This window comes from Dermacentor andersoni, chromosome 8 (assembly GCF_023375885.2).
Source record: "Dermacentor andersoni chromosome 8, qqDerAnde1_hic_scaffold, whole genome shotgun sequence".
NCBI classification, from domain to species: domain Eukaryota; kingdom Metazoa; phylum Arthropoda; class Arachnida; order Ixodida; family Ixodidae; genus Dermacentor; species Dermacentor andersoni.
This window is the reverse complement of record NC_092821.1, coordinates 21,336,631-21,361,119: the sequence shown is the minus strand read 5'-3', so window position 1 is coordinate 21,361,119 and position 24,489 is coordinate 21,336,631. Positions and strand designations below refer to the sequence as shown.

The following is a 24,489-nucleotide window of genomic DNA, read 5'->3' as shown; positions in this document are numbered from 1 at the left end:
ATTTTCGCGTTATTAGCACGACGCTCTAACCGACTGAGCTAGCAGACCGAGTGAGAGCTATGGCGCGGCCAACCAAAAGACAAGGGTGAGTCATTTTCCGTGCGCGTAGGCGGCGACGGCGAAGAGAAAGGGATGCGTACGTGGATCACGTAAGAAAATAAAATGTAAAAAATAAGGAAGGTTTGCGGTCGGGATATGCATAAAAAGAAACATCGTGGCCTGCGCAGGGATCCTGCCTACGACCTTCGCGTTGTTAGCACGACGCTCTAACCGACTGAACTAGCAGGCCGAGTGAGAGCTATGGCGCGGCCAACCAAAAGACAAGGGCGAGTCATTTTCCGTGCGCGTAGGCGGCGACGGCGAAAAGAGAGGGATGAGTACGTGGGTCACGTAAGAAAATAAAATATAAAAAATAAAGAAGGTAGCTTTCGGGACATGCATAAAAAGAAACATCGTGGCGTGCGCAGGGATCCTACCTACGACTTTCGCGTTATTAGCACGACGCTCTAACCGACTGAGCTAGCAGACCGAGTGAGAGCTATGGCGCGGCCAACCAAAAGACAAGGGTGAGTCATTTTCCGTGCGCGTAGGCGGCGACGGCGAAGAGAAAGGGATGCGTACGTGGATCACGTAAGAAAATAAAATGTAAAAAATAAGGAAGGTTTGCGGTCGGGATATGCATAAAAAGAAACATCGTGGCCTGCGCAGGGATCCTACCTACGACATTGGCGTTATTAGCACGACGCTCTAACCGACCGAGCTGGCAGGCCGAGTGAGAGCTATGGCGCGGCCAACCAAAAGACAAGGGTGCGTCATTTTCCGGTCGCGTAGGCGGCGACGGCGAAGAGAGAGGGATGCGTACGTGGATAATAAAATGTAAAAAATAAGGAAGGTAGCGGTCGGGATATGCATAAAAAGAAACATCGTGGCCTGCGCAGGGATCCTGCCTACGACCTTCGCGTTATTAGCACGACGCTCTAACCGACTGAACTAGCAGGCCGAGTGAGAGCTATGGCGCGGCCAACCAAAAGACAAGGGCGAGTCATTTTCCGGGCGCGTAGGCAGCCACGGCGAAGAGAGAGGGATGCGTACGTGGATCACGTAAGAAAATAAAATGTAAAAAATAAGGAAGGTAGCCGTCGGGATATGCATGAAAAGAAACATCGTGGCCTGCGAAGAGATCCTGCCTACGACCTTCGCGTTATTAGCACGACGCTCTAACCAACTGAGGTGGCAGGCCGAGTGAATGCTATGGCGCGGCCAACGAAAAGAAAAGGGCGAGTCATTTTCCGTGCGCGTAGGCGGCGACGGCGAAGAGAGAGGGATGCGTACGTGGATCACGTAGAAAATAAAATGAAAAAAATAAAGAAGGTAGCCGTCGGGTTATGCATAAAAAGAAACATCGTGGCCTGCGCAGGGATCCTCCCTACGACCTTCGCGTTATTAGCACGAAGCTCTAAGCGACTGAGCTAGCAGGCCGAGTGAGAGCTATGGCGCGGCCAACCAAAAGACAAGGGCGAGTCATTTTGCGTGCGCGTAGGCGGCGACGGCGAAGAGAGAGGGATGCGTACGTGGATCACGTAAGAAAATGTAAAAAATAAGGAAGGTAGCGGTCGGGATATGCATGAAAAGAAACATCGTGGCCTGCGCAGAGATCCTGCCTACGACCTTCGCGTTATTAGCACGACGCTCTAACCAACTGAGGTGGCAGGCCGAGTGAATGCTATGGCGCGGCCAACGAAAAGAAAAGGGCGAGTCATTTTCCGTGCGCGTAGGCGGCGACGGCGAAGAGAGAGGGATGCGTACGTGGATCACGTAGAAAATAAAATGAAAAAAATAAAGAAGGTAGCCGTCGGGTTATGCATAAAAAGAAACATCGTGGCCTGCGCAGGGATCCTCCCTACGACCTTCGCGTTATTAGTACGAAGCTCTAACCGACTGAGCTAGCAGGCCGAGTGAGAGCTATGGCGCGGCCAACCAAAAGACAAGGGCGAGTCATTTTGCGTGCGCGTAGGCGGCGACGGCGAAGAGAGAGGGATGCGTACGTGGATCACGTAAGAAAATAAAATGCAAGAAAATAGGGAAGGTAGCCATCGGGATATGCATAAAAAGAAACATCGTGGCCTGCGCAGGGATCCTACCTACGACATTGGCGTTATTAGCACGACGCTCTAACCGACCGAGCTGGCAGGCCGAGTGAGAGCTATGGCGCGGCCAACCAAAAGACAAGGGTGCGTCATTTTCCGGTCGCGTAGGCGGCGACGGCGAAGAGAGAGGGATGCGTACGTGGATAATAAAATGTAAAAAATAAGGAAGGTAGCGGTCGGGATATGCATAAAAAGAAACATCGTGGCCTGCGCAGGGATCCTGCCTACGACCTTCGCGTTATTAGCACGACGCTCTAACCGACTGAACTAGCAGGCCGAGTGAGAGCTATGGCGCGGCCAACCAAAAGACAAGGGCGAGTCATTTTCCGGGCGCGTAGGCAGCGACGGCGAAGAGAGAGGGATGCGTACGTGGATCACGTAAGAAAATAAAATGTAAAAAATAAGGAAGGTAGCCGTCGGGATATGCATAAAAAGAAACATCGTGGCCTGCACAGGGATCCTACCTACGACATTGGCGTTATTAGCACGACTCTCTAACCGACTGAACTAGCAGGCCGAGTGAGAGCTATGGCGCGGCCAACCAATAGACAAGGGCGAGTCATCTTCCGTGCGCGTAGGCGGCGACGGCGAAGAGAGAGGGATGCGTACGTGGATCACGTAAGGAAATAAAATGTAAAAAATAAGGAAGGTAGCGGTCGGGATATGCATGAAAAGAAACATCGTGGCCTGCGAAGAGATCCTGCCTACGACCTTCGCGTTATTAGCACGACGCTCTAACCAACTGAGGTGGCAGGCCGAGTGAATGCTATGGCGCGGCCAACGAAAAGAAAAGGGCGAGTCATTTTCCGTGCGCGTAGGCGGCGACGGCGAAGAGGGATGCGTACGTGGATCACGTAGAAAATAAAATGAAAAAAATAAAGAAGGTAGCCGTCGGGTTATGCATAAAAAGAAACATCGTGGCCTGCGCAGGGATCCTCCCTACGACCTTCGCGTTATTAGCACGAAGCTCTAAGCGACTGAGCTAGCAGGCCGAGTGAGAGCTATGGCGCGGCCAACCAAAAGACAAGGGCGAGTCATTTTGCGTGCGCGTAGGCGGCGACGGCGAAGAGAGAGGGATGCGTACGTGGATAATAAAATGTAAAAAATAAAGAAGGTAGCCGTCGGGATATGCATAACAAGAAACATCGTGGCCTGCACAGGGATCCTACCTACGACATTGGCGTTATTAGCACGACGCTCTAACCGACTGAACTAGCAGGCCGAGTGAGAGCTATGGCGCGGCCAACCAATAGACAAAGGCGAGTCATTTTCCGTGCGCGTAGGCGGCGACGGCGAAGAGAGAGGGATGCGTACGTGGATCACGTAAGAAAATGTAAAAAATAAGGAAGGTAGCGGTCGGGATATGCATGAAAAGAAACATCGTGGCCTGCGCAGAGATCCTGCCTACGACCTTCGCGTTATTAGCACGACGCTCTAACCAACTGAGGTGGCAGGCCGAGTGAATGCTATGGCGCGGCCAACGAAAAGAAAAGGGCGAGTCATTTTCCGTGCGCGTAGGCGGCGACGGCGAAGAGAGAGGGATGCGTACGTGGATCACGTAGAAAATAAAATGAAAAAAATAAAGAAGGTAGCCGTCGGGTTATGCATAAAAAGAAACATCGTGGCCTGCGCAGGGATCCTCCCTACGACCTTCGCGTTATTAGCACGAAGCTCTAACCGACTGAGCTAGCAGGCCGAGTGAGAGCTATGGCGCGGCCAACCAAAAGACAAGGGCGAGTCATTTTGCGTGCGCGTAGGCGGCGACGGCGAAGAGAGAGGGATGCGTACGTGGATCACGTAAGAAAATAAAATGCAAGAAAATAGGGAAGGTAGCCATCGGGATATGCATAAAAAGAAACATCGTGGCCTGCGCAGGGATCCTACCTACGACATTGGCGTTATTAGCACGACGCTCTAACCGACCGAGCTGGCAGGCCGAGTGAGAGCTATGGCGCGGCCAACCAAAAGACAAGGGTGCGTCATTTTCCGGTCGCGTAGGCGGCGACGGCGAAGAGAGAGGGATGCGTACGTGGATAATAAAATGTAAAAAATAAGGAAGGTAGCGGTCGGGATATGCATAAAAAGAAACATCGTGGCCTGCGCAGGGATCCTGCCTACGACCTTCGCGTTATTAGCACGACGCTCTAACCGACTGAACTAGCAGGCCGAGTGAGAGCTATGGCGCGGCCAACCAAAAGACAAGGGCGAGTCATTTTCCGGGCGCGTAGGCAGCGACGGCGAAGAGAGAGGGATGCGTACGTGGATCACGTAAGAAAATAAAATGTAAAAAATAAGGAAGGTAGCCGTCGGGATATGCATAAAAAGAAACATCGTGGCCTGCACAGGGATCCTACCTACGACATTGGCGTTATTAGCACGACTCTCTAACCGACTGAACTAGCAGGCCGAGTGAGAGCTATGGCGCGGCCAACCAATAGACAAGGGCGAGTCATCTTCCGTGCGCGTAGGCGGCGACGGCGAAGAGAGAGGGATGCGTACGTGGATCACGTAAGGAAATAAAATGTAAAAAATAAGGAAGGTAGCGGTCGGGATATGCATGAAAAGAAACATCGTGGCCTGCGAAGAGATCCTGCCTACGACCTTCGCGTTATTAGCACGACGCTCTAACCAACTGAGGTGGCAGGCCGAGTGAATGCTATGGCGCGGCCAACGAAAAGAAAAGGGCGAGTCATTTTCCGTGCGCGTAGGCGGCGACGGCGAAGAGAGAGGGATGCGTACGTGGATCACGTAGAAAATAAAATGAAAAAAATAAAGAAGGTAGCCGTCGGGTTATGCATAAAAAGAAACATCGTGGCCTGCGCAGGGATCCTCCCTACGACCTTCGCGTTATTAGCACGAAGCTCTAACCGACTGAGCTAGCAGGCCGAGTGAGAGCTATGGCGCGGCCAACCAAAAGACAAGGGCGAGTCATTTTGCGTGTGCGTAGGCGGCGACGGCGAAGAGAGAGGGATGCGTACGTGGATAATAAAATGTAAAAAATAAGGAAGGTAGCGGTCGGGATATGCATAAAAAGAAACATCGTGGCCTGCGCAGGGATCCTGCCTACGACCTTCGCGTTATTAGCACGACGCTCTAACCGACTGAACTAGCAGGCCGAGTGAGAGCTATGGCGCGGCAAACCAAAAGAGAAGGGCGAGTCATTTTCCGGGCGCGTAGGCAGCGACGGCGAAGAGAGAGGGATGCGTACGTGGATCACGTAAGAAAATAAAATGTAAAAAATAAAGAAGGTAGCCGTCGGGATATGCATAACAAGAAACATCGTGGCCTGCACAGGGATCCTACCTACGACATTGGCGTTATTAGCACGACGCTCTAACCGACTGAACTAGCAGGCCGAGTGAGAGCTATGGCGCGGCCAACCAATAGACAAAGGCGAGTCATTTTCCGTGCGCGTAGGCGGCGACGGCGAAGAGAGAGGGATGCGTACGTGGATCACGTAAGAAAATGTAAAAAATAAGGAAGGTAGCGGTCGGGATATGCATGAAAAGAAACATCGTGGCCTGCGCAGAGATCCTGCCTACGACCTTCGCGTTATTAGCACGACGCTCTAACCAACTGAGGTGGCAGGCCGAGTGAATGCTATGGCGCGGCGAACGAAAAGAAAAGGGCGAGTCATTTTCCGTGCGCGTAGGCGGCGACGGCGAAGAGAGAGGGATGCGTACGTGGATCACGTAGAAAATAAAATGAAAAAAATAAAGAAGGTAGCCGTCGGGTTATGCATAAAAAGAAACATCGTGGCCTGCGCAGGGATCCTCCCTACGACCTTCGCGTTATTAGCACGAAGCTCTAACCGACTGAGCTAGCAGGCCGAGTGAGAGCTATGGCGCGGCCAACCAAAAGACAAGGGCGAGTCATTTTGCGTGCGCGTAGGCGGCGACGGCGAAGAGAGAGGGATGCGTACGTGGATCACGTAAGAAAATAAAATGCAAGAAAATAGGGAAGGTAGCCATCGGGATATGCATAAAAAGAAACATCGTGGCCTGCGCAGGGATCGAACCTACGACATTCGCGTTATTAGCACGACGCTCTAACCGACTGAGCTAGCAGGCCAAGAGAGAGCAATGGCGTGGCCAACCAAAAGACAAGGGCGAGTCATTTTCCGTGCGCGTAGGCTGCGACGGCGAAGAGAGAGGGATGCGTACGTGGATCACGTAAGAAAATAAAATGTAAAAAATAAGGAAGGTAGCCGTCGGGATATGCATAAAAAGAAACATCGTGGCCCGCGCAGGGATCCTACCTACGACCTTCGCGTTATTAGCACGACGCTGTAACCGACTGAGCTTGCAGGCCGATTGAGAGCTATGAAGCGGCCAACCAAAAGACAAGGGCGAGTCATTTTCCTTGCGCGTAGGCGGTGACGGCGAAGAGAGAGGGATGCGTACGTGGATCACGTAAGAAAATAAAATGTAAAAAATAAGAAAAGTAGCGGTCGGGATATGCATAAAAAGAAAAATCGTGGCCTGCGCAGGGATCGAACCTACGACCTTCGCGTTATTAGCACGACGCTCTAACCAACTGAGCTAGCAGGCCGAGTGAGAGCTATGGCGCGGCCAACCAAAAGACAAGGGCGAGTCATTTTCCGTGCGCGTAGTCGGCGACGGCGAAGAGAGAGGGATGCGTACGTGGATCACGTAAGAAAATAAAATGCAAGAAAATAAGGAAGGTAGCCATCGGGATATGCATGAAAAAAAACATCGTGGCCTGCGCAGCGATCGAACCTACGACCTTCGCGTTATTAGCACGACGGTCTAACCGACTGAGCTAGCAGGCCGATTGAGAGCTATGAAGCGGCCAACCAAAAGACAAGGGCGAGTCATTTTCCGTGCGCGTAGGCGGTGACGGCGAAGAGAGAGGGATGCGTACGTGCATCACGTAAGAAAATAAAATGTAAAAAATAAGGAAAGTAGCGGTCGGGATATGCATAAAAAGAAACATTGTGGCCTGCGCAGGGATCGAACCTACGACCTTCGCGTTATTAGCACGACGCTCTAACCAACTGAGCTAGCAGGCCTTTTCTTTTTTTATCTTTATTGCCGGTAATCAGCAGTACATCGGAAGGACAACATAAGGAACATATATACACAGACAGATGAACTTCTCATCCGTTAACAAAAATTAATAAGTAAAAGCCGCCTGTTATATGTGAGCTGGCGTTGTTTAAAATTCTTTAAGATTAGCCAGGGGTTCTATCCTGGCCATCCAAGGCGGTGGGCACTCATGTGTAGCAAGCACATCAAGAAAACGTGTTATTTGTTCTCGAAAGAAAACACGGGCTGGTCTCGCATCGGGATCGCAATAGAAGCCAGCCATGCGGGCTCGCCATATACAGTAGAGGCCAGTTAACATTATCTGATCGAAAGGTGTTCCGTCCTCGTCATCTATCGGTAGATACCTTATGCCATGTGGATCAAGAGGAAATTCTTTCTTCATTGTTCGCTGTAGAACATCCCAAAAGAAAACCCCCGCCCAACAGTGTACAAAACATGGTCTATGGTTTCTGGTTGTTTGCATATGAAGCAATCTGAGCCCCATGGCATGTAAAAGCCCCTTTCTTCTAAAAACGTTGTAACTGATAGTGTTCCTGTGTGTAGCTTGAAAAAGAAAGTTTTCATACCAGGCGGTACCTGCATTTTTTTAACACGTTTGAAAACATTCTGGCCTGGGCCTCGACTGTACATAGTTCGGTACCGAGGTGGGGGAAAAAGGCTGTCCAATAGATCATTGCGCAGCCTTTTTCTTGTGACCGTAAACAAATATTCTTTGGAAAACCGTACAGCAAGGAAACGAACACTCAGCACAATTTCCTTATAGAATCCGAACACTGCCACCGGTACACTTTCAGAGCTTATAATAAACTCGGGTAACAAATGCGCAAGTCTAACTTTGCAAACCGATTGAAGAAATGAATTATCATTGTTCCTGAAGAAAAAGAACCGTCCGACTAATTGCCTCACAAACAGGTGGGCCAGCCCTAGCCCTCCATCTTTCACCCGTCTGAAAAGGTTGTTGCGGCTGCATCTCTCCCATCCAGAACCCCACACAAACACGGCAAAAACTCTGTGCAATTTCTGTACATTGGCTCTGTTACAAAAAATGAATTGCATAACGTACCATAGCTTAGCTACGAAAAACAAGTTGCACACTGTAGCCCTGGCAAATACTGAAAGGTGTTTGGCTCTCCACGCCTCAGCCTTCTCTTTAACCCTTTTAAGCTCGCACTGCCAGTATTCGTCGCTCTGTTTATAAGCTTCAAGTGGTACACCCAGGTATTTTACTGGCGTTGCCGACCACGTGACATTCGCAAAGATAGCGGGGGTCTTAGGCCACTCCCCATGCCAAATACCGTGGCACTTGCTCCAGTTTACTCTACTTCCAGTGATTTCGCCAAATTTTTTAACAACATTTATCGTTTGCAAAACGCTCTCCTTGTCATTGCAACACACGGCTACATCATCAGCATAGGCCAGAAGTTTAACTTCTGATGCTTGCATTGTAAACCCATGAATACATTTGTTCTCAATCACTGCCAAACACAGAGTCTCTAGATAAATACAGAACAGGAGTGGGCTGGCTGGGCAGCCCTGACGCACGGAACGTTGAATGCTGATGGGGGCCCCAAGTGACTTGTTAATTATAAGCTTAGTACTTCCGTTCCGGTACGCCATGGCCACCCCGTCAGTAATTATGGACCCGACATTTATATGTTTTAGAATGGCAATTAAAATAACATGAGCAACACAGTCAAAAGCTTTCTCCAAATCAAGTTGGAGAATAGCAACTCGCGACCTTAAGGCGTCACAACATTCCAGAATTGATCTCATTATGTGTATGTTTGTGCTAATAGTACGTCCCTTGATGCCGCATGTTTGGTGACTACCTACTATGGTTTCCATTACTGATTGTAACCTGCAAGCGATGATCTTCATGAATACTTTGTAATCATTGTTGGTAAGTGATATTGGTCTGTACGACGTTACATATTTTAGTTTCGTAGGCTCGTCGGTCTTAGGGATGAGCACGGTGTGTGCTTCCCCGAAATAATATGGCAATGCGTTTACTTCATACGCTTCGTTAAAGACGTCAGCGAGAAGAGGCGACAAGTCTGATTTAAACTGTTTATAAAAAGCGGCGCAAAGGCCATCCGGACCCGGCGATTTTCCAGTTTTTAAATCATCAATTGCCTTTTCCACTTCACGTGCTGATATCGGTGCCTCTAGTCTGTTCTTCGTGTCGTCGTTGAGTTGCGGCATGCTTCCCAAAAACGTGGCTCTAAAGGCATCTACGTCAACAGGACTCGATGCAAAAAGCTGTTGAAAGTGCTGGAAAAACACATGCGCTATGTCCTCACCGTCGGTTATTTCGTGATCATCTACTTCAAGTACATTACGTGGTTACGCCGTGCGTGCCTCTTTTCAAGACCGAGCGCACGTTTAGCTGGAGCCTCATCTGCTGTCAAAGCCTCTGCCCTTGCGCGTATGATCGCTCCCCGATATCGCTCTTCATCGCATATCTCCACTTTCGATTTGATGCTACGCAAATCGTCTTTGTATGCGCCCGGTTGGCTGCACTCTAAGGCCGTTAACTTTTCCAACACCACCCTTAGTTCTTTCTCTTTAACTCTTTCTTCGTACTTTATTTTGCAGGAGCGATCGATGGCGGCTAGTTTAATTCGTTGTTTAAAATTTTCCCACTTTTCGGTGACTCGCAACACGTTATTTCCCACTTCTTTCAAATATTCCTGTACTTTGCTTAGAAAAAGATCGTCAGTTAACAATTTGGAATTCATTTTCCACAACTCCCACGTGAAAGTGTGGTGTTTTGCTTTGCGTCCAACATACATCTTGACCAAACAGTGATCAGTGAATGAAAGAGGCGTGACACCGTAGCTGTTACACAGGGGTATTACGTCTAGTGACACGTACATTCTGTCTAGACGCGCGTGACTATTGCCCTGGAAGTGTGTGTAATGAACCTCGCGTGTTCCAACCAGGCAGTCAGCCACGTCGTCTAGGTCGAAATCGGTTAATAATTCAGCGAGGACATGGCAGCTTTTGTCATTTGTTCTTCGGCCTGTTCTGTCCCGATCTCGGAGTACACAATTAAAATCTCCCAGAATTATCACTTTTTTGTTCATGCAAATGTGCGTCCTTAAGGATGAAAAAAACAGAGTGCGCTCTTCACAAACATTAGGTGCATAAACACACACAACACGCCACGAATCATTACCAACATTAAAGTCAACGTACACTAACCTGCCTGAAGGGCATGAAAAATAATTTTCGATAGATAAGCCGGGAAGTTTCCTAATAAATAAAATAAAACCCGCCGACGCACCTTTAGCATGGCTCACTACCGCGTAGTATAAAGCCGTAAACCTTAGCACCATGCCCCGGGTCTCCTCCTCCCCTTCAACCTTTGTCTCTTGCACGGCCAGAACGTCGAGGTCTTGGTCCACCATCATCCGGTACACTTGGCTTTGTTTACGCTTGGCGGCCAGACCTCTTACGTTTAGCGTGCCTAAGCTAAGCGTTGGGTTGGTTGCCATTGCTAATACGAGAAAGTTAGAGAGGCCCGGAGCACTGTGCTCACCACAACGTCTAGCCAGCGGCTAGACGCCTCCGGGACCGTCCGGTGGTCTGGTGTGGTCCGCGGACGGCTGTGGCTTGTCGCCGGCTTTCCTATCCCGATGAATGTTTGGAGAGGGCTTGAAGCTGCTCCTTCTCGTCAAAGTTGTCTTTGCAGGTGGCCCGTCGGCATGGTTCTTTGCAGCTGTTTTCCCATCGGTAGCGTCTAGCGGCCTCTTAAAGGCAGCGTTGCCGCTCGTATCCATAGGGTCGCTGGTTGGGGGCGGATCCCCCCCTTCTGTCTCGCATGCGGCTTCATCAACTACAGGACAGTTTTCCTTGCTTCTCGCCCGCTCTTTTGCAGGACCCGTTGTCGTCCCATCTTTCTTTTCGAGGGTCACAAATACATCTGTATCTTTCGCTGCCTTCGATGTCGCCTCTGCATTGCTGGCGCTCTCCTTGTCACCAGCCCCCTTGGCAGCGTCCTCGGCTTCAGCAGCATCCATCCTCATCTGCGCGACGACCTCGTTCGCTGGTGGCCCCACAGCTGCAGCGTACGTGCGCACACACTGATCTTCAGAGTGTTCAAAGCTGCGACACCGAGCGCAACGCGGTACCTTGCACTCGCGACGGACGTGTCCGACACCCTTGCATCGTAGGCACTGGCCGTAGGCATCGGCCGTCCAGGCGCTACGACAAGGGCCAGTTCACCGGCAACTCGGATTTGGTGCGCGAGGTCATCGACTTTCATCCCGCTCTTCAACTTCAACAGAACGGTCCGCGACGTTGAGTCCTTGTCGCCTACGCCTCTGACACGCCATCGTTCTCTCGTCACTTCCACGACCTTGCCAAAGGCCGCTAGCGCTGCCTTTATATCTTCGTCCGCCACCCAATAAAGCAGCCAATGAAGGCGGAGGCGTACCTGTTGGTCTTGAGGGTCGACGATAACGCAACGACGCCCCTTCACGTTGAGCTCTTTCAACGCCAGCATCCTTTTCGTTGCCTCGTCACTCGAGAAGGTGACTGCCCATACGTGATTGATCTGGTAGGCTCCAAGGGCCATGACCTCCTGCAGCAGTCCAGTCGGGATGAGTGCATCTCGGAAGTCTTCGACCCTATAGGGCCTCGCTCGCACGTCGCCATGCAAAAACACGGTGTTTTTCACGACAGGTCCCTTGGGCAGTGGTGGCAAAATAAACTGGTAGCTCGCTTCCTTGCCATCGTCCATAAGCCTGTTACCGCGGCCGGTGGCCGCAAAAGCCGCTCCTTCGGAGCCCATGATCCACACGTCCGTACAGCTCGGCTGCCGGAAGTAGAATCGAGCTAGCAGGCCGAGTGAGAGCTATGGCGCGGCCAACCAAAAGACAAGGGCGAGTCATTTTCCGTGCGCGTAGTCGGCGACGGCGAAGAGAGAGGGATGCCTACGTGGATCACGTAGAAAATAATATGTAAAAAATAAAGAAGGTAGCCGTCGGGATATGCATAGAAAGAAACATCGTGGCATGCGCAGGGATCCTCCCTACGACCTTCGCGTTATTAGCACGACGCTCTAACCGACTGAGCTAGCAGGCCGATTTTTTTTTTCTTTATTGCCTGTTTTCTTTTACAGGTCGTGGAAACAGAGAAACATGAATGATAAAAGGAAACATTTGGACCAAGTCTTGATCCGGTGTGTTCACATTAAAATTTCTTCAAGTTACACAATTTTTCCAAGAGAGGTAGCCAGTCAGGAGGCTCTGGTTGCGCTTTATACAGTTCGCGTATATAATCCATGTTTACAATGAAATTTTCCCTGACAGGACGTGCGTGAAGGTCGGCATTGCGGACCGCCATTCTAGTCTGCCAGATGCTGTGAAGTGCTATCAGCATGAACATGTCGTACGGGACGCCGTCTTCATTGTCCACACTCAGAAAACAAATGCCATAACTCGTGATGGGTAGGTCCTTTTTCAATGTGCGCTGCAGAATGTCCCAATGGAAAACGGCGTCCCAGCAGTAAAGAAAAACGTGTTCTACCGTTTCGGGCGTCTTACAAAGTAGACAGTTTGTCGTCCATGGAACGTAGAGTCCCTTATCAGCTAACCATTGCTTTACTGGGAGCGTCCCAGAATGAAGTTTAAAGAAGAAAGTTTTTGTTCCCGGTTTTACGTTCATCTTTTTAGCCCTTCTTAGCACGTCCTGTCCGGGTCCGACATTGAATAAAGTTCTGTACCGCGGTGTTGGCACAAACAGTCGACAAGGTCTTTGTAAAGTGTTTTCCGTTTTACAGAGGACAAATACTCTAGCGAAAAGCGCACTTTCAGAAATTGAAAAGAATGCACTACTTCACGCAAGAATCCAGTCACATAATGGTACATATTGTCATTCGATGACACAACAAATTCTCGAACGTGTGAACACAGCCTTAATTTTATCACAGTTTGTAAAAAGCCATTTCTTTGGTCACGGAGAAAAATAAAACGAGACACAACTTGCCTAATAAATAAATGACACAAACCCAATCCACCGTTTCGGACCGGTAAGAATAACTTTGAGCGACTTGTTCGTTCCCAGGTGGATCTCCACAGAAACACGGCGAAAATCCTGTGAAATTTCTGCACATTCACCCGCGACATACAAAGGACTTGGAACACATACCATATTTTGGCTATTAAAAACAGGTTGCATACATACGCCCGTGCAAAAATAGAGAGCTCCCGCCCACCCCAGGCGTTTGTTTTTTTCCTGATTGTTTCTGCTTCGTCCTTCCAGTACTCGTTGTTGTCACGATAAACCGGGTTTCCCATCTTACATTTACGTATACATCAGGCTTCATATCCCAATTGCCATACCAAAACGCATTTGTTTTATCCCAGTTAATCATGCTACCTGTCATGGAACAAAATTGTTTGGCTGTATGAACAACTTCACATATACTCTGCCTATCTTGACAGAGTACGGCCACATCGTCAGCATATGCAAGAATCTCTACTTCAGTACTCTGTAATCTAAATCCGTGCACGTTTGAATTTTGGATAATTGATAAGCAAAATGGTTCTAGGTATATCGCAAAAAGTAAGGCTGAGGCCGGGCATCCTTGTCTGATGGAACTGAGTATGTCAATTTCTTCACTTAGCGTCCTATTAACTACCAGGCGTGTTACACACTGCGAGTACGCCATCTTTAATCCATCGATAAACACGGCTCCAACTTGCACATGTTCTAACACGTTGAACAACACTTCATGGGAGACACGGTCAAAAGCTTTTTGTAAATCTAACTGCATCATTGCTATTCGGTCTTCAAAGTCATCGCAAATCTCTAAGACACTTCTTACTACGTGTATATTTGTCGTAATGCTACGACCTCTTATGCCACATGTCTGGTGCGGTCCTACAATGGTTTGAACGACATGCTGCATTCTTTTGGCCAAAACCTTCATGAAAATTTTGTAATCTGTATTCAAGAGGCTAATGGGGCGATATGACGTCACAGACTGAAGTTTGATGTCATCGTTCGATTTGGGGATTAAAACAGTGTGCGCTTCAGTGAAAGACCGTGGTAGCTTCTTCTTTTTATACCCCTCTTCGATAACTTGGAACAGCGCGCTGGCAATCTCTTCTTTAAACATTTTATAGAATTCTGCTCCGATTCCATCTGGGCCAGGTGTCTTTCCAGTGCTTAAGTCATCAATAGCTTTTTTAATCTCCTGTATACTGATAGGGGCCTCCAAACTTTTTTTAGTTTCGTCGTCAAACTTGGGCACTAAAAAAGGAAATCCTCACTAAATCCATTCCCCATCGGAATACGTTTTCCAAGAAAATCGCGATAGTGTTCAAGAAACGCGTTCATTATCTGACTTTTTTCTTTCGTCAGTCTGCCATTGTACATTATTTCCTTAACTTCTTTTCTTTGTGCATATTGCTTTTCATCACTTAGTGCCCGCTTTGTCGGTGTTTCGCCCATCCAAAGCTTTTTTGTTCTTGACCTAATTATAGCACCTCTGTACTTTTCTTTATCTGAAAGTTCCAGCTTGTTTTTGGTTTTTTTTATTTCTTTAGTGAAAGAGCCCGGTTTCACACTCTCTTCCTTTAATAGTGCTTGCAGTTGCGACTGCAATTTCTTCTCGTCTTGTTTCTTCTCAAAATTAAGGATAGTCGTACGTTCTATAGCACTCAATTTAACATCTTGTTTAAAAACTTCCCACCTCGTTTCCCAGTCGTCTTTTCCAACTTCATACAGCATCGTTAACGCTTCATTTACTTTTCTAGAAAAAATTTTATCTTTCATGATGCTGTTATTTAATTTCCAGAGGTGCCAGTTGAACTTAGGCATTTTTTCCTTTGTCCCAAGCGTGAATTTTACCAGACAGTGGTCGCTAAAAGACACTGGTATAACAACGTATTCGTCACAACACATCACAAGGTCAAGTGGGATGTAGGCTCTATCCAAACGTGCGTGACTTTGGCCCTGAAAATGCGTGAACTCAACCCCGCCATTAGACATGCAGAGGGCCACATCTTCTAGTCCATTCTCAGCAATAAATTCCGTCAAAAACAGTGCGCTTTGATCGTGCAAATTTACACGTTTGGAGCGGTCCTCAATCGCACACACACAGTTGAAGTCACCAATTAATATCACATATCTACTACAATCAAGGAAACCACCAATCTCTTCAAAGAATGCTTTTCTTTCGTTGTCACGATTTGGGGCGTACAAGCAAATCACGCGCCATTCAAAATTCATTAACGAAAAATCACAAACAACGAAGCGTCCGCTCTCACTGCTTCTTATACTTGTCTCAACTGCGCCCATCGATCTTTTTATAAACATTGCACACCCTCCCGATAAGCCATCGGCATGTGACACACAGACATTATACGTTGTGTTGAAAGGCGCAACCATTCGCTCAGTTTCGTCCTCCCTGTGTACTTTTGTTTCTTGCACAGCGATCACGTCTAAATCATGTTCCGCAAATAGCCTACTTAATTGGTATTGGCGCCTTTTAGACGAAAGCCCGCGCACATTTAGAGTGGCGAAACGAACTGCTCTCTCAAGTCTAACAGCCATCTTTATCTTGAAAAAGGATGCGCTCACCAAACAGTCTGTGCCCCGATATTGGGGTACACCCTCGGTGCGTTAGCGGTGTTGTCAAGTGGGCAGCTTAGCCACCCTCTTCTCCCCCTCCGGGACGTTTGGCTTTGGGGTGGGCCGCAGCCGGCGACTGGTGAACGCTTTTGTCGGTGGTTCACTGCTGTTGGCGTCCTTTGTCTCTGCACCGGCGTCGTCTCGTGGTCTCTTTCCCAGCGCACTGCTGTCTTCTGCTTCACGGCAATCCATGGCGTCCACTTCGGCACTCTTGTGGTGAACTCCCGCTGTATCTTTATTTTCATTTGTGTTGTTGGCACCACCCTCGATGAATTCGGAGCCCTGTATTTTGGCTTTTGCGTCTGCTGCAATTTCTACCTGTACAGTGGCTGTCAAATTTTCCGCGGTAGTATTTTCCGATTGCTTACTTCCTTTGGTGCTGGTGCCTTGTACTCCTGATGTTGTTGCAGAATTCAGACATTCTTCTGCTTTCGCTTCGTCCATGGTGAGCTCGGATTTCTCCGTGCTCACCGTGGCCATGGCAGCTGCCGCATACGTCCTCGAGCAGTTTTCTACGGCGTGTCCAAAGCGTTCGCAGTCGTTGCACCGCGGCACGCGGCAGTCCTTTCTTATGTGGCCAATCTGTTGGCAGCGCAAGCACCTTGGCGCTCTTCCGGGCGCTACGACAAGGGCTAGCTCACCTCCGACGCGCAGCTGATGTGGTATATTATCCAACGTAACGTCCGCCTTCAGTCGCACCACAACTGTGCGTGTCATGGTGTTCTGTAGGCTGTAGCCGTCAAGATGCCATTTATCCAGTCCTATTTCCAAGACGGTTCCGTAGGGGTTCAGGGCGTTTCGCACATCTTCTTCGCGTACATGGTAGAGAAGCCAGTGAAGCTTCAGACGGACGTCCCGGTGACTTGGATCAATTAAGATACATCTCCGACCCTTGACCGTCAATTCCGGTTGGGCCAAAAACTTCTTTGCGCCTTCAGCAGTCTTGCAGGTAACCGCCCACACATGATTCATTTGATAGGCGCCGAGCGCAAGAACCTCGGTGGGCGGAACACGTTGAAACAGTGGCTCACGAAAATCTTCCGCGCGATATGGGCTACCTTTCACATCAGCATGTAGAAAAACGGTATTTTGAACAACGTACCCGGTTGGCAGTGGGGGCAAAATGATTGCATAATCCTGCGACATTTCATTCCTGGTACCGCGGCTATGGTGGGCCGCTATACATCCGCTCCGACGGAGCTCATATCAGCCACGTCCGTACACTACGGTGGCCGGAAGTCAACTCAACTAGCAGGCCGAGTGAGAGCTATGGCGCGGCCAACCAAAAGACAAGGGCGAGTCATTTTCCGTTCGCGTAGGCGGCGACGGCGAAGAGAGAGGGATGCGTACGTGGATCGCGTAAGAAAATAAAATGCAAGAAAACAAGGAAGGTAGCCATCGGGATATGCACAAAACGAAACATCGTGGCCTGCGCAGGGATCGAACCTACGACCTTCGCGTTATTAGCACGACGCTCTAACCGACTGAGCTAGCAGGCTTTTTTTTTTTCTTTATTTCCGAAGTTCACATGAGGAACAATAAGTCACAAACGATAAAGCACTTCAGCTACGCTTGAGCTGAGGCGAGCAAAGGTAAAATTTCTTCAAACTCACTAAATCATCAAGAAGTGTTACCCACTGAGGTGGGTCATGCTGTGCCCGGATGCATTCCCGAAGGTAAGCAGCGCTTTCAATAAAGTTTTCACGTGCACTGCGCGTATTAACATCTGCATGCCTTACTTGCATTCGTGTTTTCCACAAGCTGTGGAGGCCAAGAAGCATGAACAAATCATATGGTACATCTTCGTGATCAACCGGTAAAAACCTGATACCATAAGGGTCTAGTGGTAACTCTTTCTTTATAGTTCTCTGTAGGACGTCCCAGTGGAATATCGCGTCCCAGCAGTCCAGAAAAACATGTTCGACTGTTTCTGGCCTCTTACATAAAAGACAGTTCGTTGTCCAAGGGACAAAGATTCCCTTTTCTTGAAGCCACGTTTTGACAGGTAATGTATTAGAGTGTAACTTGAAAAAGAATGTTTTCACGCCTGGCCTAACTGGCATCTTCTTCACTCGCTTTAAAATATTCTGCCCTGGGCCTCCACGATAAGGCGCCCGGTACAATGGCACCGGCAGCATGATATCCACAAGATCTTTGTACAGCTTTTTCTTGGGAACACTGTACAAATAGCCTGGGGAAAAACGCACTTCTAACAACTTACAAGAGAGCACAACCTCGCGCAAAAATCCGGTTACAGCACCGCACATGTTTTCACCAGAGGACACTATGTTTCTTGGGAGTAGCCTCTGCAATCGGACCTGTATAACCGTTCTTAAGAAGGTGTCATTTTGATCACGAAAGAAAATAAAGCGTGATACCACTTGACGCAAAAACAAATGAACCAGTCCAAGGCCTCCACTCTTCACTGAAAGAAACAGGTTTGTTCTCCTCGTTTTTTCCCAGGTCAAAGTCCAAAGAAAGACGGCAAATATACGATGCAATTTTTGAATAGAGGTCCGCGAAGCACACAGCACATTCATGAGGTACCATATTTTTGAAATTAGAAAAACACTGCAGGCAAAGGCACGTGAGAAAATTGACAGATTCCTTCCCTGCCATGCTCCCGCTTTCTCTCTCGCCCTTGACATCTCTTCGTTCCAAAGTGGGCGGGGATCGCGATAACATTGTAGGGGCACACCAAGTTATCGCGTTGGCATGGGAGACCATTGCAGCCGTGAGAAAAATTGCGGTGTAATATCCCATTCCCCGTGCCAAAATCCTGAACTTTTTTCCCAGTTTACTTGACATCCAGTCTGGTTACAAAACCTTTCCAGAATGTTTGAAACTTCACAAATGCTTTCTCTGTTCGTGCAAAATACCGCTATGTCGTCCGCATACGCAAGAAGTTTCACCTCAGCAGATTGCAGCTTGAAACCCGTGACGTAGTCACTGTTGATAATGGCCAGACATAAAGGCTCTAGATACGCTGCAAAAAGCAGGGGAGAGAGCGGACAACCTTGCCTCACTGAAGAACGCACTGTGAGGCGCTCAGTAAGGTCACCATTAACTATAATGCGTGTCATACAATTTGCGTACGCCATTTTTACTCCTACTATTACACTACCCAGGTTAGCGTGCTCTAGAATGGAGAAAAGAATGTCATGTGAAACGCGGTCGAACGCTTTAGCCAAGTCCAGCTGTATCATAGGTACCTGGCTTCCAAGCGCGTCAACACATTCCAATACGGTTCTGGCCACATGTATATTTGTAGCAATGCTGCGTCCTCTGATGCCACAGGTTTGGTGCGGCCCTACTAATTTGTCGATTACGCTCTGAAGTCGTTTGGCTAGTACTTTCATGTACACCTTGTAGTCGACATTAGTGAGGCTGATAGGTCTGTAGGAACCCACTAACATTCGTTTCTCCGGATCATCAGACTTGGGAATAAGTACAATGTGTGAAATACCAAAGGACAGTGGAACTTTTTTGCGTTCATAGGCTTCTGTTATCACTTGTAACAAGAACTGAGAAACATCATGTTTAAAGGTTTTATAGAAGGCAGCGTTCAGCCCATCTGGCCCCGGCGCTTTTCCAGACGGAAGATCATCTATTGCTTTCTCGATCTCTTCCAAAGTAATAGGCAATTCAAGACGCTCTTTTACATCATTGTCGAGTGTTGGCATTAGTCGGAGGAAATCCCCTTCAAACCCTTGCGCATGCTCGCGCCTATTGCCGAAATGTTCAGCAAAGTATTCCGTAATAGCGCGCTGAATCTCACTAGGGTCGCTTGCAATGTGCCCCTCGTATCTTACTTGCCTGATTTCCTTCTGGCAAGCGTACCGCTTTTCATCTGATAGCGCCCGCTTTGTAGGCGCTTCGCCTGCCCACAAGTTATCGCTCCTTGAGCGTATTATTGCTGCTCTATACCTGTCAGTGTCAATTGTTTCGATCTGACACTTCACGTCTTTTATTTCTTTACTAAAATTTCCTGGCTTATTGGTTTCCATCCTAACCAAGCACTCAAGTTGTTCGCGAAGTTCCCTTTCTTTTTCTTTCTGTTTATACCGAATTGCGCTACTTTTTCCTATAGCTTTAAGCTTCACTCGTTCTTTGAAACTTTCCCGTTCAACGGCAAAGCAGTCCACTTGCTCAGCTAGCACACGGTCAAGATCGCTTTTAATTTCCTTGACAAATCCTTCATCGTCTAAAATTTTCTCATCTAGTTTCCAAAGGTACCAATTAAAGCGTGATTTCCTTCCCTTCGTTCCAAAAGTTGCGCTTACAAGGCAATGATCACTAAACGACACAGGTTTTACATCATAGGCTGTGCATAGTGGCACGAGATGAGCAGAAACATGCAGCCTATCTAATCTTGCGTGACTGTCGCGTTGAAAGTGTGTGTAATCAGGCCGTGTTCCAGCCGAAAACACACTTCCAACGTCCTCCAATAAATAATCGTGCACAAATTGAGTCAACAGTTCCGCGCTCTTGTCCCTCACTGGTCTACACTTCACTCGGTCAGTAGCAGCAGATACACAGTTGAAGTCTCCCAATACAAGCAACACCTTGTCACAATTCAAGTACGGCTCAATGGAATCAAAAAAACATTTACGTTCACTTTCAACATTGGGGGCATAAACACATACAACGCGCCAGTGTAGGTTTGAAAAAGAAAAATCAACAACCAAGAGGCGGCCACTTTCACATGCAAATGCAGACTCCACACCTATACCTAATGTGTTGCGAATGAAGATAAGGCATCCACCCGATGTCCCAACGGAGTGACACACACACACTTCAAAGTTGGCGCGGAAAGGGGGCACCATGCGGTCAGCATGTTCTTGCGACTCTATCTTTGATTCTTGCACAGCTATTAGGTCAAGGTCATTATCAATAAGCAGGCGATCAAGCTGACATTGCCGCCTTCGTGCTCCCAGCCCTCTAACATTCAAAGTTGCTACACGCAATGGGGTTCTTAGCTCAACTACCATACGTTTACGTAATAAAAAGGGGCGCGATCCGCATGGTGCCTACCTCTGTCGACCATGTGATTTTCCCGACTGGAGTTCCGCAATGATGTACGGGGGGTCTGTCTGGCCACACAAAGGGTTGACTGGTGCTTGTCTCGAAGTGGTCTGAGGCACCTCCTCGTCGCATCCTCCACTTTGCATGCGCGCAAACTCGAAACGTCAGCCAAAAACACCGTGTCGGCCGATACACAACAGACGCTGACATTCGACAGAACACAGGAAAAAATTTACGGAGGCAGTTTACCTGCCTGCCGTGAATCGGCCAAAAGGTTTGGACGCGGTTTCAACGACGAACGTCTACTTCCTGTCGTTTTTGGAGGCGGCTCCCCACTGCTACTACCACCAGGCTGCAGGTTCTCACCGGCGCTCTCTTCGCGGGACCATTTTCCAGCGGTTAGGGCAGCCGCTTCATCGTCGGCGTCCATGGCGTCGGCAATGCGAGGCTCCACGCGGTCCGGGGTTTTCAGTGAAGCTTTCGTATCGGCCACCGCACTGTGACCGCTGTCGCTTTCGGGGTCACGCTGCGCTAGCTGAGATGCCACCACTGCTGGAGACGTCAACGTTGTCGTTGTCTTCTGCTTAACCAGAGGCGTAAACGAAGGCCCATCTTTCGTCTCCGTTTTCCCAGTTGTCCTCGCTGCCTCTTCTGCGTCCGCCTCATCCATCAAATGCTCCGAGGCATCTTCACTGGTTCCAGGGCCGGCGATGCTTGCATAAGTACTGGGGCACTCACCGTCTTCGTGACCAAAACGTCGACAAGCTCCGCATCGCGGCACCTTACACTCCCGTCGAATGTGTCCCGTACCTCGGCAGCGAAGAAATAACGGAGGCCTTCCAGGCACAACGACGAGTGCCAACTCACCCCCAACGTTAAGCTGGTGCGGCAAGTCGTCCAGTTTAACGCCAGCTTTCAATTTCAGCGTGACCATCCTGCTCGTTGAGCCTTTCTCTGACACGCCGTGCACACGCCAGCGCTCCCGGGCCACCTCGGAGACCTTTCCGTACGGTGCGAGCGCGACACGCACGTCCTCGTCCGGCACGGTGTGAAGCAGCCAATGGAGCTTGAGACGTACGTCCTGGTTCGCCGGGTCAATAACCAAGCAGCGGCGTTCTTTGACGCGCAGCTCACCGACGCCTGCAATCTTCTTAACGGCATCCCCATCCTTCAGCGTGATGGCCCAGACGTGGCTCATCCGATACGCCCCCAGGGCGATAACATCCGAGAGCAGCGATTGCCTAGCCAACGCGTCTCGAAAATCTTCCACCCGGTACGGGCGGGCCCTGATATCCGCGTGCAAAAAAACAGTATTTAAAACTAAACGCCCGGTTGGGAGACTTGGCAGAACAACCTGGTAGTCGTTTTCCATTTCCATAGCCCCGTTACCGCGGCCAGAACTGGCCGCTGAAGCCGCTCCAACGGAGCCCGTCATCATACGTCCGTCACGCTTGGTGGCCGGAAGCAGAATCCGACTGAGCTAGCAGGCCGAGCGCGAGCGATGGCGCGGCCAACCAAAACACAAGGGCGAGTCGTTTTCCGTGCGCGTAGGCGGCGACGGCGAAGAGAGAGGGATGCGTACGTGCATCACGTAACAAAATAAAATGAAAAGAATAAGGAAGGTAGCCATCGGGATATGCATAAAAAGAAACGTCGTGGCCTGCGCAGGGATCGAACCTACGACCTTCGCGTTATTAGCACGAAGCTCTAACCGACTGAGCTAGCAGGCCGAGTGCGAGCTATGCGCGGCCAACCAAAAGACAAGGGCGAGTCATTTTCCGTGCGCGCAGGCGGAGGCGGCGTAGAGAGAGGGATGCGTGTGTGCATCACGTAAGAAAATAAAATGTAAAAATATAAGGAAGGTAGCCATCGGGATATGCATAAAAAGAAACATCGAGGCCTGCGCGGGGATCGAACCTACGACCTTCGCGTTAATAGGACGACGCTCTAACCGACTGAGCTAGCAGGCCGAGTGCGAGCTATGGCGCGGCCAACCAAACGACAAGGGCGAGTCATTTTCCGCGCGCGTAGGCGATGCCGGCGAAGAGAGAGGGATGCGTATGTGCATCAAGTAAGAAAAAAAATGTAAAAATATAAGGAAGGTAGCCATCGGGATATGCATAAACAGAAACATCGTGGCCTGCGCAGGGATCGAACCTACGACCTTCGCGTTATTAGCACGACGCTCTAACCGACTGAGCTAGCAGGCCGAGTGCGAGCTATGGCGCGGCCAACCAAGAGACAAGGGCGAGTCATTTTCCGTGCGCGTAGGCGACGACGGCGAAGAGAGAGGGATGCGTATGTGCATCACGTAAGAAAATAAAATGTAAAAAATAAGGAATGTAGCCATCGGGATATGCATAAACAGAAACATCGTGGCCTGCGCAGGGATCCAACCTACGACCTTCGCGTTATTAGCACGACGCTCTAACCGACTGACCTAGCAGGCCGAGTGCGAGCTATGCGCGGCCAACCAAAAGACAAGGGCGAGTCATTTTCCGTGCGCGTAGGCGACGACGGCGAAGAGAGAGGGATGCGTACGTGCATCACGTAAGAAAATAAAATGTAAAAATAAGGAATGTAGCCATCGGGATATGCATAAACAGAAACATCGTGGCCTGCGCAGGGATCCAACCTACGACCTTCGCGTTATTATCACGACGCTCTAACCGACTGACCTAACAGGCCGAGTGCGAGCTATGCGCGGCCAACCAAAAGACAAGGGCGAGTCATTTTCCGTGCGCGTAGGTGACGACGGCGAAGAGAGAGGGATGCGTATGTGCATCAAGTAAGAAAAAAAATGTAAAAATATAAGGAAGGTAGCCATCGGGATATGCATAAAAAGAAACATCGTGGCCAGCGCAGGGATCGAAGCTACGACCTTCGCGTTATTAGCACGACGCTCTAATCGACTGAGCTAGCAGGCCTTTTTTTCTTTTCTTTATTACCTGTTTTACACACAACGCACGTACAAAAAAGGTAACACGTTTGCTCTCAGTAGAACATTCCACGCGTTAGAGTTAAAAACAGAAAGAGGTAGTTGTACTTTGGTAAAAACACCGGCTGCATATTGGGTAAAGCAGCTTGGTTAGGGGAACCGAACTGTGGCTAATTTGTCTAATATGGGTAGCCACGCTGGTGGCTCCCCTTTGGCCTTATGTATGTCACGTAGGTGCAGGATGTTTTCCACGAAATATTCCTGAGCAGAACGAGGCTGGAGAGCTTCATGCCTTACATCCATTCTTGTCTTCCAGACACTGCGCATGCAGAGCAACATTATTGTGTCGCACGGCACGTCTCCCGTCTCTTAAAAAGGCAGATAGCGAATACCGAATGGTGTCAGAGGGAATTCTTTTTTGATGGTTCTTTGTAGGATGTCCCACAAGAACACTGAGTCCCAACAATCTAGAAATATATGGTCTATAGTTTCCGGTTTATGGCATATACCGCAATCGATACTCCATGGTACAAACAAACCCTTCTCTCTTAGCCATGGTTTTACGGGAAGCGTGCCACTGTGCACAAGAAAGAAGAAAGATTTGGTAGTCGGCCTGATAGACATTCTTTTTACACGTTTCAAGACATTGCGTTCAGGCCCTAGAGTG

The 24,489-nt window shown here is 49.1% G+C and overlaps 13 non-coding genes across 13 annotated transcripts; all 13 read right to left on the bottom strand.

The window, feature by feature from the left end:
• Positions 1-3,769: 3,769 nt before the first annotated feature.
• On the bottom strand, positions 3,770-3,843 carry TRNAI-AAU (transfer RNA isoleucine (anticodon AAU)). Its single transcript has one exon. It is a non-coding gene; the product is annotated as a tRNA-Ile (tRNA).
• Positions 3,844-4,959: 1,116 nt separating this feature from the next.
• Positions 4,960-5,033, bottom strand: TRNAI-AAU (transfer RNA isoleucine (anticodon AAU)). Its single transcript has one exon. It is a non-coding gene; the product is annotated as a tRNA-Ile (tRNA).
• An 870-nt stretch (positions 5,034-5,903) lies between these two features.
• On the bottom strand, positions 5,904-5,977 carry TRNAI-AAU (transfer RNA isoleucine (anticodon AAU)). Its single transcript has one exon. It is a non-coding gene; the product is annotated as a tRNA-Ile (tRNA).
• Positions 5,978-6,144: 167 nt separating this feature from the next.
• On the bottom strand, positions 6,145-6,218 carry TRNAI-AAU (transfer RNA isoleucine (anticodon AAU)). The gene has a single exon. It is a non-coding gene; the product is annotated as a tRNA-Ile (tRNA).
• Positions 6,219-6,624: 406 nt separating this feature from the next.
• On the bottom strand, positions 6,625-6,698 carry TRNAI-AAU (transfer RNA isoleucine (anticodon AAU)). The gene has a single exon. It is a non-coding gene; the product is annotated as a tRNA-Ile (tRNA).
• A 167-nt stretch (positions 6,699-6,865) lies between these two features.
• On the bottom strand, positions 6,866-6,939 carry TRNAI-AAU (transfer RNA isoleucine (anticodon AAU)). The gene has a single exon. It is a non-coding gene; the product is annotated as a tRNA-Ile (tRNA).
• A 166-nt stretch (positions 6,940-7,105) lies between these two features.
• On the bottom strand, positions 7,106-7,179 carry TRNAI-AAU (transfer RNA isoleucine (anticodon AAU)). The gene has a single exon. It is a non-coding gene; the product is annotated as a tRNA-Ile (tRNA).
• Positions 7,180-17,284: 10,105 nt separating this feature from the next.
• Positions 17,285-17,358, bottom strand: TRNAI-AAU (transfer RNA isoleucine (anticodon AAU)). The gene has a single exon. It is a non-coding gene; the product is annotated as a tRNA-Ile (tRNA).
• A 5,182-nt stretch (positions 17,359-22,540) lies between these two features.
• On the bottom strand, positions 22,541-22,614 carry TRNAI-AAU (transfer RNA isoleucine (anticodon AAU)). Its single transcript has one exon. It is a non-coding gene; the product is annotated as a tRNA-Ile (tRNA).
• A 166-nt stretch (positions 22,615-22,780) lies between these two features.
• Positions 22,781-22,854, bottom strand: TRNAN-AUU (transfer RNA asparagine (anticodon AUU)). The gene has a single exon. It is a non-coding gene; the product is annotated as a tRNA-Asn (tRNA).
• A 166-nt stretch (positions 22,855-23,020) lies between these two features.
• Positions 23,021-23,094, bottom strand: TRNAI-AAU (transfer RNA isoleucine (anticodon AAU)). The gene has a single exon. It is a non-coding gene; the product is annotated as a tRNA-Ile (tRNA).
• A 166-nt stretch (positions 23,095-23,260) lies between these two features.
• TRNAI-AAU (transfer RNA isoleucine (anticodon AAU)) lies at positions 23,261-23,334 on the bottom strand. Its single transcript has one exon. It is a non-coding gene; the product is annotated as a tRNA-Ile (tRNA).
• A 403-nt stretch (positions 23,335-23,737) lies between these two features.
• TRNAI-AAU (transfer RNA isoleucine (anticodon AAU)) lies at positions 23,738-23,811 on the bottom strand. Its single transcript has one exon. It is a non-coding gene; the product is annotated as a tRNA-Ile (tRNA).
• Between the last annotated feature and the right edge of the window lie 678 nt (positions 23,812-24,489).